Raw genomic sequence first — 10,085 nt, 5'->3', positions numbered from 1 at the left:
CATATGCATACGGCTATGAGTGGAGACATCACAGCTGCGTTTGAAAGGTTCAGGTTGCAACACATAAAAGAAGCCCAGGTACAAGAAATGAACTACAGAAGAACTGAGGATTGGACGAGTTGGTGGTGATCCATCGTACAAAAAAAGCGCTTACGAACACGGACAGAGGACAAGGTGAAACAGACTGACGGCGCTGGTTTTTTTACAGCGGCAATGCCAGGAAGCAGTGCGCGCTCTGCATATGCGTACGGCTATGAGTGGACACATCACAGCTGTTTTTGAAACGTTCAGGTTGCAACACATAAAAGAAGCCCAGGTACAAGAAATGAACTACCGAAGAACTGAGGATTGGGCAAGTTGGTGGTGATCCATCGTACAAAAACCAGCGCTTACGAACACTGACAGAGGACAAGGTGAAACAGACTGACGGCGCTGATTTGTTTATAGCGGCAATGCCAAGAAGCAGTGCGCGCTCTGCATATGCATACGGCTATGAGTGGAGACATCGCAGCTGGGTTTGAAAGGTTCAGGTTGCAACAAATAAAAAAGCCCAGGTACAAGAAATGAACTCCAGAACAACTGAGGATTGGGCGAGTTGGTGGTGATCCATCGTACAAAAACCAGCGCTTACGAACACGGACAGAGGACAAGGTGAAACAGACTGACGGCGCTGATTTGTTTATAGCGGCAATGCCAAGAAGCAGTGCGCGCTCTGCATATGCATACGGCTATGAGTGGAGACATCACAGCTGGGTTTGAAAGGTTCAGGTTGCAACACATAAAAGAAGCCCAGGTACAAGAAATGAACTACAGAAGAACTGAGGATTGGGCGAGTTGGTGGTGATCCATCGTACAAAAACCAGCGCTTACGAACACGGACAGAGGACAAGGTGAAACAGACTGACGGCGCTGATTTGTTTATAGCGGCAATGCCAAGAAGCAGTGCGCGCTCTGCATATGCATACGGCTATGAGTGGAGACATCACAGCTGCGTTTGAAAGGTTCAGGTTGCAACACATAAAAGAAGCCCAGGTACAAGAAATGAACTACAGAAGAACTGAGGATTGGGCGAGTTGGTGGTGATCCATCGTACAAAAAAAGCGCTTACGAACACGGACAGAGGACAAGGTGAAACAGACTGACGGCGCTGGTTTTTTTACAGCGGCAATGCCAGGAAGCAGTGCGCGCTCTGCATATGCGTACGGCTATAAGTGGACACATCACAGCTGTTTTTGAAAGGTTCAGGTTGCAACACATAAAAGAAGCCCAGGTACAAGAAATGAACTACCGAAGAACTGAGGATTGGGCAAGTTGGTGGTGATCCATCGTACAAAAACCAGCGCTTACGAACACTGACAGAGGACAAGGTGAAACAGACTGACGGCGCTGATTTGTTTATAGCGGCAATGCCAAGAAGCAGTGCGCGCTCTGCATATGCATACGGCTATGAGTGGAGACATCGCAGCTGGGTTTGAAAGGTTCAGGTTGCAACAAATAAAAAAGCTCAGCTACAAGAAATGAACTCCAGAAGAACTGAGGATTGGGCGAGTTGGTGGTGATCCATCGTACAAAAACCAGCGCTTACGAACACGGACAGGGGACAAGGTGAAACAGACTGTCGGCGCTGATTTGTTTATAGCGGCAATGCCAAGAAGCAGTGCGCGCTCTGCATATGCATACGGCTATGAGTGCAGACATCGCAGCTGGGTTTGAAAGGTTCAGGTTGCAACAAATAAAAAAGCCCAGGTACAAGAAATGAACTCCAGAAGAACTGAGGATTGGGCGAGTTGGTGGTGATCCATCGTACAAAAACCAGCGCTTACGAACACGGACAGAGGACAAGGTGAAACAGACTGACGGCGCTGATTTGTTTATAGCGGCAATGCCAAGAAGCAGTGCGCGCTCTGCATATGCATGCGGCTATGAGTGGACCCTTATAAAAATTTCTATAGAAAGTCCATAGACTGTCTATAGACTTTAGTCTATGAAGTCTATAGACTGTCTATAGACAAATCCTTTAGACTGGTCTATAGACAGTCTATAGATTTATGGCCATACACTTTTAGTAGACTTTTGTCTATAGACAGTCTATAGACAAATGTCTACTGAAAGTCTATAGGTCTATAGGATGTCTATAGACACATGTCTATAGACAGTCTATAGACGATCTATAGACTTATGGCCATACATTTCCTATAGAGTTGTCTATAGACCGTCTATAGACACTTGTCTATAGACGGACTATAGACGACCTATAGACTTATGGCCATGGACTTCCTGTAGATTACTGTCTATAGACAGTCTACAGACAAAAGTCTAGTGGTCCAGTAGACATATGTCTATAGACTGTCTATAGACATTCCATAGGTGTGTGGCCTGGCAGTGCTATAGACCTTTGTCTATAGACAGTCTATAGACCTCTGTCTACTAAACTATTAGTAGACCATTATCTATAAACTGCCTATAGACAGTCTACAACCACTGAAAAAAGTCACCAGATTCACAAATGACACAATCAATATACTTACAAATTTAGTTTTATTTCCAAGCTATCCAGGCCGGGAATATGCAATACATGGACCATAAGAATGCACAATAACATAAATGTTGAAAGTAACAGTCCCGCTAGTTTCCTCAGAAGCATTCTTGCGGCCTGTTGTCTGCAGTCAATCATCCGGGCATGTTCACCTGTACAGCACAAAGGAAAAAAATAACAGAGGAACTGAAAAAAAAATTCCCATACCATCTCTACACATGTGCTTTACAATGAAAGGCATATCCTGGCTATGCCATTCTAGAAAGGCAATCTTGATCTTTTGGTTTGGTTTTATGGGGTTCAAAGACCCAAGGCGACACAGGCTACAAGGCGCTGAAGTGAAAGGCTGCGGAATAATTTCGGCCAACTCTGCAGAGACACAAGCCTTTAGCATTTTGCCTCTATTAAAATGCGACCGCATAGGCCGGAATCGAACCTGCATCTTTCAGGTCGCCAGACGAACATGATAGCCACTGAGCTATCACGCCGGCGCAATCATTTCAGTAAATACACGACAGATTATAAGTGTCTTCATAAAACATTGTAACAAAGACCCGTAATCCCTGGAGCACTCTACTCTGAATCCAGTACTGATACTGATTTCTGTATGTCAATCCTTTTACATTATTTGTAACAGAAGACATTGAACAATTGTGCCACATATCTGCATTGACTCGCAAGGAGGTGTTAAGAATGCCACCTCCATAAAATACAGATTCAGCGCACCTTACACAGGGATCCAAAAAGAAGAATATTGCAGCATTTATTCTTATAACCGCTATAGAAGAAGCGCTTCAAAATACCCTGCGTGAAGCCTGGTATACCCGGCCAAATTTTTAACTGGCTCTGGTGTTGCATCGCTAAATGCACCTTGTAAAAAAGGTGCCTTTTAGCTACACTGCTGGCATATTCATGCTGTAATTTGACGAGTGAAATGTCATTTCGTGGTTCCTTTTTGTTCATATATTGTTTGAGTGCAGCACTTGCGTGTTTAGATCAACGTTATCAGAAATATTCGTCTGCCACTACAACAGCTGAAACAAGCGGCAGACACAGCAATGAATCTGGTCCATATGGCCTCATCCTCTGGGTAAACTACCACTCCTTTCATGGCGGACAAGTCGTTTACCTAGAGTAAGTGCAAATGCGCCACCAGAACCATTGGTGCGTATTCCGCTTGTTTCGGCTGTTCGTAGCAGCAAACGATGAATATTTCTGATAACTTTGATCGAAACGCGCAAGTACTCCACTCAAACGTTATATTAACAAAAAGAAACTATGAAATGCCATCTCACGTGTCAAATTACAACATGAATATGCCAGCAGTGTAGCCAAAAGGCACCTTTTTTACAAGGTTCATTTATCGATGCAACACCAGAGCCAGTTAAAGATTTGGCCGGGTGTACGTAAGTCGATACTCAAACGGGCACAAGCTATACAAAACCGGCAGGCAGAAGCGACCAGTTCACCATAGATTTGCGCCTATAACTTGAAGCACAAAGATGGAACAGCATACTCATACATCTGCGCGTGCTCTTAGAAACAAGCGGGTTGCAGCGCTTCCATGCCGCGCTCATTATTCAGAAAACCCATACTGCACACAGAGGCTGCAGCTGCGCCGTTTCAAAAGCAGTCGCGAGTTTAAGACAACAAATTACTGTCACGATAAAATACCGTCTGAAATTCAATTAGTCTTTCCTTCAAGTGCAGCCCCAACAGCGCCGTAAAGAGGTGTGTTTCTTGCATGGAGGTAGCCTAACCCAACGCTGCTAGAAAAATCAACGAAAGCATTGAACGCGCTCAAAGTACGAAGTATTTAAATGAAGCAATTAACTCTTTCAAGAGGTGCAGCTATAGTAACACGAGAGCTTAATTTAATTTTAGGCGCAAATAAGCGGCGAATTACATCGGCGCTTTCGTAAGTTAGCAGTCTGAAATCAGAAACACATACTTTGCCTCTCGCGCAAATGGTATTAGAGAAATCTGTGCACGCGTGAGCGGGATTCATGAACGAACCACTCGGAAAGAAATGTAAGCCACCTCTTGTCGAGCCGACCTTTACCCAGCTTTCAAAATGAAGTGCCCGCAGGCGAGCGGGGGCGGCCAACGGCTCTGATGACAGACATGGAGGAATCCGTACGTGTGCAACGACGGGGAGACGGGATGGAGCTCGTGGGTTCTTCGCGGTGTTTGAGCACGCCGGCCAATCGCGCGGGCAATGAATTTTACACCATCACACTAAAAGAATTCCTTCAGCGCTGCTTAACTACAACTTTGAGAAACGTCTCGCGCTCCAGTCTGTAGCGTTACAAGACACCTTTGCTGAAACGTCGGCGCCCACGACGCGCACCGAGCGAGCGTCCATATACGTAGGAAGGAAATGCACACCTCAAAAAGAACAGCACTCCAAGGTCCAGACAAGCAATAACACAAATATTAGAAAATAAATGTAATCCACCACAGAACGAGAGTGTATGTAAGTACGTTTTCGGAGGTGCAAAGTAAATTGAGCTCACACGGCGCTAACTACCGCACAGTTCCATTTCGGCCGTCATTCACAGGCTAAACGACATTTCTGGCCGCGCGTCTACCTTGAAACACGAAAACTCTAGTAGACAGCTCGCGAGGAGCGGCTTATCATCAAGGGCATCGCACAGACTGCCTTTCCGCGCGTTAGTAAAGACAGCGGCACAGAGATAAGCGGCATTAGTCGAGAACCCGATGGCTTCCGCCTTAGAAACGAAGATAGGACGTTTGTCACTGCGCACATAATTTGTTCTGCACACACAGCTCTGCTTAGAGTGGTTTAGGAGACCAAATGAATAAAATATAAACGTATAGACTTACCGTAAGCGGACGATGCAGCTGGATTTTGAAGAAAACGTAATCCGCGAAAAAAACGCCGACTCCCCCGATGCAGCCACGCACAGGGTTGTTTGCAGCCCGAATGATTTTCCGCCGTCTCGTGGTAAAACGGTAAAACGTGAAACAGAAACCCATTTCACGGTCGTATCTTTATCGCTCGCACTCTTTCCGTGTGGAGCTTGATCTGATATCCAAGACCACAGAAGGTAACTGGTTTATAAGCGTGAATTCTTCGCATACCCTCTAAAAACCTTATTGTTTTCGTGAAAAGAGAACCGAAATCTAACTGCTTGACTGTATACGCGCCGCATCTCCCACCGAATAGTATGTGGTACAATTCTCAAATAATAATTATAATGTTGCATAGCATAACGTCTTTTTTGCGTGTGTTCGTGATTACAAAACTGATATGCTCGACATCAGCGTGTCATCGGCTCCGAAGCAACAGGTGCAAGGGTAGGAACGAAAAAATACTGGCTTTCTGATTGTTGCGTCGGTGAACTTATTCACGTGAATACAAACTGCAAAGGTATAAATGGGAGATGTTAATCGCTCAGAGGACCAGGCTCTTTGAGACTATTCTGAGGTGTTTCTAAGCGATGGGCGCTTCCTTGAATTCTCACACCCGTCTTTCCCCCTTTATTTTCAGGACGTTTTAAAGAGAAATGTAGAAGCGTTGATGAAATGTGTCTGATTTCAGCGCGTTGGACAGTAACGATCGAAAGATGGAATGGAACTGTGTCGAGCGATTCCTTTAAGGGACAGCGTATTCATTCGATGTAGTACAGTTTGCGGCGCCTTTACTTCAAGAACGGCTGCCTTTCCGCGGCTTACTTGTTAGCATTAAATATTTAACTGTATTGACAATATACGTCACGATATAACGAAAAGGAGCTTGTCAAGGCTCCTGAAAATATACAGGTGGGTGTTGTAATGTCCTCACGCAATACTTTTTTAATTTCCGTAATAGCGAAGGAGGTGGAGGACTCCCGACATAGTTGCGGTCACCAGATGCAGGTCCCCGCAGCATGCAGTGCAAAAATAAATTGGCATTGTTCTATACCTAGTCGAAAGTCAGTGTATCGAACATTGTTAGATAAAATTTGGATTGTTATAGACTGGTCTATAGACAGCAGACTATCTCTAGTGTACAGTGCATAGAGGAAAGGAAATTTAGGTATTTGTAGACTGTAGTCTATAGAGAGTCTATAGACCGACTATAGACGAAAGGAAATTGAAGCAGCTATAGACCGTAGTCTATAGAGAGTCTATAGACCGTCTACAGACGAAAGCAAATTGAGGCTATAGACCTTAGTCTATAGACCATCTATAGACGAAAGAAAATTGAGCCAGCTATAGACTTTAGTCTATAGAACGTCTATAGACAAAAAGAAATTGAGGCAACTACAGACCTTGGTCTATAGAGTCTATAGACCGTCTATAGACAAAAGGAGATTGTGACAGCTATAGACCTTAGTCTATATCGAGTCTATAGACCGTCTATAGACAAAAGGAAATTGAAGCAATTATAGACTTTAGTCTATAGAGAGTCTATAGACAAAAGGAAATTGAGGTAGTTATAGACCTAAGTCTATAGGGAGTCTATAGACGAAAGGAAATTGAGACAGCTATAGACCTTAGTCTATAGGGAGTCTATAGACCGTCTATAGACGAAAGGAAATTGACAGCTATAGACCTTAGTCTATAGATAGTCTATAGACCGTCTATAGACAAAAGGAAATTGAGGTAGTTATAGACTTAAGTCTATAGAGAATCTATAGACCGTCTATAGACTAAAGGAAATTGAGGCTGCTATAGACTTTAGTCTATAGAGAGTCTATAGATAGTCTATGAGCAAAAGGAAATTGAGACAGCTATAGACTTTAGTCTATAGATTTTCTATAGACTGTCTATAGACAAAAGTAAAAGTCTATAGGATGTCTACAGAGTCTATAAAAAGTCTATAGAAAGTCTATAGACCATTTTTATAAGGGGAGACATCACAGCTGCGTTTGAAAGGTTCAGGTTTCAACACATAAAAGAAGCCCAGGTACAAGAAATGAACTACAGAAGAACTGAGGATTGGGCGAGTTGGTGGTGATCCATCGTACAAAAAAAGCGCTTACGAACACGGACAGAGGACAAGGTGAAACAGACTGACGGCGCTGGTTTTTTTACAGCGGCAATGCCAGGAAGCAGTGCGCGCTCTGCATATGCGTACGGCTATGAGTGGACACATCACAGCTGTTTTTGAAAGGTTCAGGTTGACACACATAAAAGAAGCCCAGGTACAAGAAATGAACTACCGAAGAACTGAGGATTGGGCGAGTTGGTGGTGATCCATCGTACAAAAACCAGCGCTTACGAACGCTGACAGAGGACAAGGTGAAACCGACTGACGGCGCTGATTTGTTTATAGCGGCAATGCCAAGAAGCAGTGCGCGCTCTGCATATGCATACGGCTATGAGTGGAGACATCGCAGCTGGGTTTGAAAGGTTCAGGTTGCAACAAATAAAAAAGCCCAGGTACAAGAAATGAACTCCAGAAGAACTGAGGATTGGGCGAGTTGGTGGTGATCCATCGTACAAAAACCAGCGCTTACGAACACGGACAGAGGACAAGGTGAAACAGACTGACGGCGCTGATTTGTTTATAGCGGCAATGCCAAGAAGCAGTGCGCGCTCTGCATATGCATACGGCTATGAGTGGGACATCGCAGCTGGGTTTGAAAGGTTCAGGTTGCAACAAATAAAAAAGCCCAGGTACAAGAAATGAACTCCAGAAGAACTGAGGATTGGGCGAGTTGGTGGCGATCCATCGTACAAAAACCTGCCCTTACGAACACGGACAGAGGACAAGGTGAAACAGACTGACGGCGCTGATTTTTTATAGCGGCAATGCCAAGAAGCAGAGTGCGCTCTGCATATGCATACGGCTATGAGTGGAGACATCACAGCTGGGTTTGAAAGGTTCCGGTTGCAACACCAGGTACAAGAAATGAACTGCAGAAGAACTGAGGATTGGGCGAATTGGTGGTGATCCATCCTACAAAAACCAGCGCTTATGAACACGGACAGAGGAAAAGGCGAAACAGACTGACGGCGCTGATTTTTTTATAGCGGCAATGCCAGGAAGCAGTGCGCGCTCTGCCTATGCATACGGCTATGAGTGGACACATCACAGCTGGGTTTGAAAGGTTCAGGTTGCAACACATAAAAGAAGCTCAGGTACAAGAAATGAACTACAGAAGAACTGAGGATTGGGCGAGTTGGTGGTGATCCATCGTACAAAAACCAGCGCTTACGAACACGGACAGAGGACAAGGTGAAACAGACAGACGGCGCTGATTTTTTTATAGCGGCAATGCCAGGAAGCAGTGCGCGCTCTGCCTATGTAGACCACAGGAGAGCGAGCAGCTGTTCTCTGCGGAAATTGAGACAGGTCGCTCTGAGTTCGCGACGGGCAGTTGCGAACCAACAGCGCCAACTGATAGTTCGATTGTAGGCGAGGAATGCTGTTCAGCGCTGCATCGAGACAAAGATCAGCTTAGTGAAGGTCAAACTCCAGCGTCTTGTGATAGACTGCCGGAAAACGAGCTATTGTGCTCAAAGGAAACAGCACCGAACGGTTCGTCAGGTGAACCGTCGCCTGACACTGCTAGAAAAGCGCAGGTTCTGTGGCTGCGCGAGGAAAGTCTTGCTCGGGACGAGTGCATGAATTCTTCGAGACCAGATTTTGCTGGTCAGACGAAGGCTGGTAGCTTGAAGGATGAGGGCACCGAAATAACCGGAGAATCGCACAACAGTTCCGCTAGGGCAGTTCCCAAAAAGCGGCGGCGTAGAAGAAAAACCAATGTGAATGGTGGCGCTAAAAAGGGAAAAGTGCGGAAGAAGTTTGTACGATCGAGGGCCGGCAATGTGCGTAAGAGCCCGAAATTGTCACCTTGTAGCCCAAAAGTTCGCAGGCGTCGCGTAAAAGGAAAGCCGACTCACCAGGCGCAGCCTGGTACTACGCCGCTGTGGAAGAACCGCAGTAGAATTCCTAGGATTCGGATCGGGCGTGATGGACTCCAGAGAAGGGTGCGCGGTCGCCACACAAAAGAGCGCCACAGTGCACGCGCTAGTCAGAAAGGGAAACGACATGACTGGGACCGAGAAAGGAGGAAGCGCCCCTCTCGCTTTCAGCCTTCCAAGCGCTGCCTAGGCTTTGGATGCATGTCGCGGAGAGGCGTAACTAAACAGCCCCTCAGCTTCTGTCAAGCGTCGGCTGGTAGAGCGACCGTCCGACCGCGACCGCGCAGGGCGCGAATGAAGTTTGTGGATTCTAAGAATACATCTTTCTTGTATTTAGTGTTTGTTTTTTTGGTCATTCACTCAGCTATACAAAGAAAGATGGAGGCAAACCAAAATTTGAGCTTCGGACTTAGAAACGGGCCGTATTGTTTCTCTAGCCTGATGGGCAGAGTGATTCATGATCTCGGCGGGTTCGCATTGCCATACCTCGACAATTTTGCCATCTTTTCGGACACTTGGGAAGAACATCTCGAGCACTTGCGAGTCGTATTGTGCAGGTTGAAAGAGGTAGGCCGTACTGTGAAACCAGCTAAATGTCACCTAGGTTGCGGTGAAGTGACTTATTTCGGCTATGTGGTGGGGCGCGGCTGGCGTAGACCTTGCGACATCA

At 45.7% G+C, this 10,085-nt stretch overlaps 1 long non-coding RNA gene across 1 annotated transcript; it reads right to left on the bottom strand.

Annotated features, from left to right (window-relative positions):
* Nucleotides 1–2,521: 2,521 nt before the first annotated feature.
* Nucleotides 2,522–5,789, bottom strand: LOC149367586 (uncharacterized). Its single transcript, XR_016287440.1, has 2 exons — nt 5,384–5,789; nt 2,522–2,688 (listed from the first exon to the last, which is right to left on the bottom strand). It is a non-coding gene; the product is annotated as an uncharacterized LOC149367586 (long non-coding RNA).
* Nucleotides 5,790–10,085: the final 4,296 nt, after the last annotated feature.

This window comes from Amblyomma mixtum, chromosome 1 (assembly GCF_055824585.1).
Source record: "Amblyomma mixtum isolate Tamu chromosome 1, ASM5582458v1, whole genome shotgun sequence".
NCBI lineage: Eukaryota > Metazoa > Arthropoda > Arachnida > Ixodida > Ixodidae > Amblyomma > Amblyomma mixtum.
Note: the sequence above shows the minus strand (reverse complement) of the source record. Positions and strands in the feature narration are given on the sequence as shown.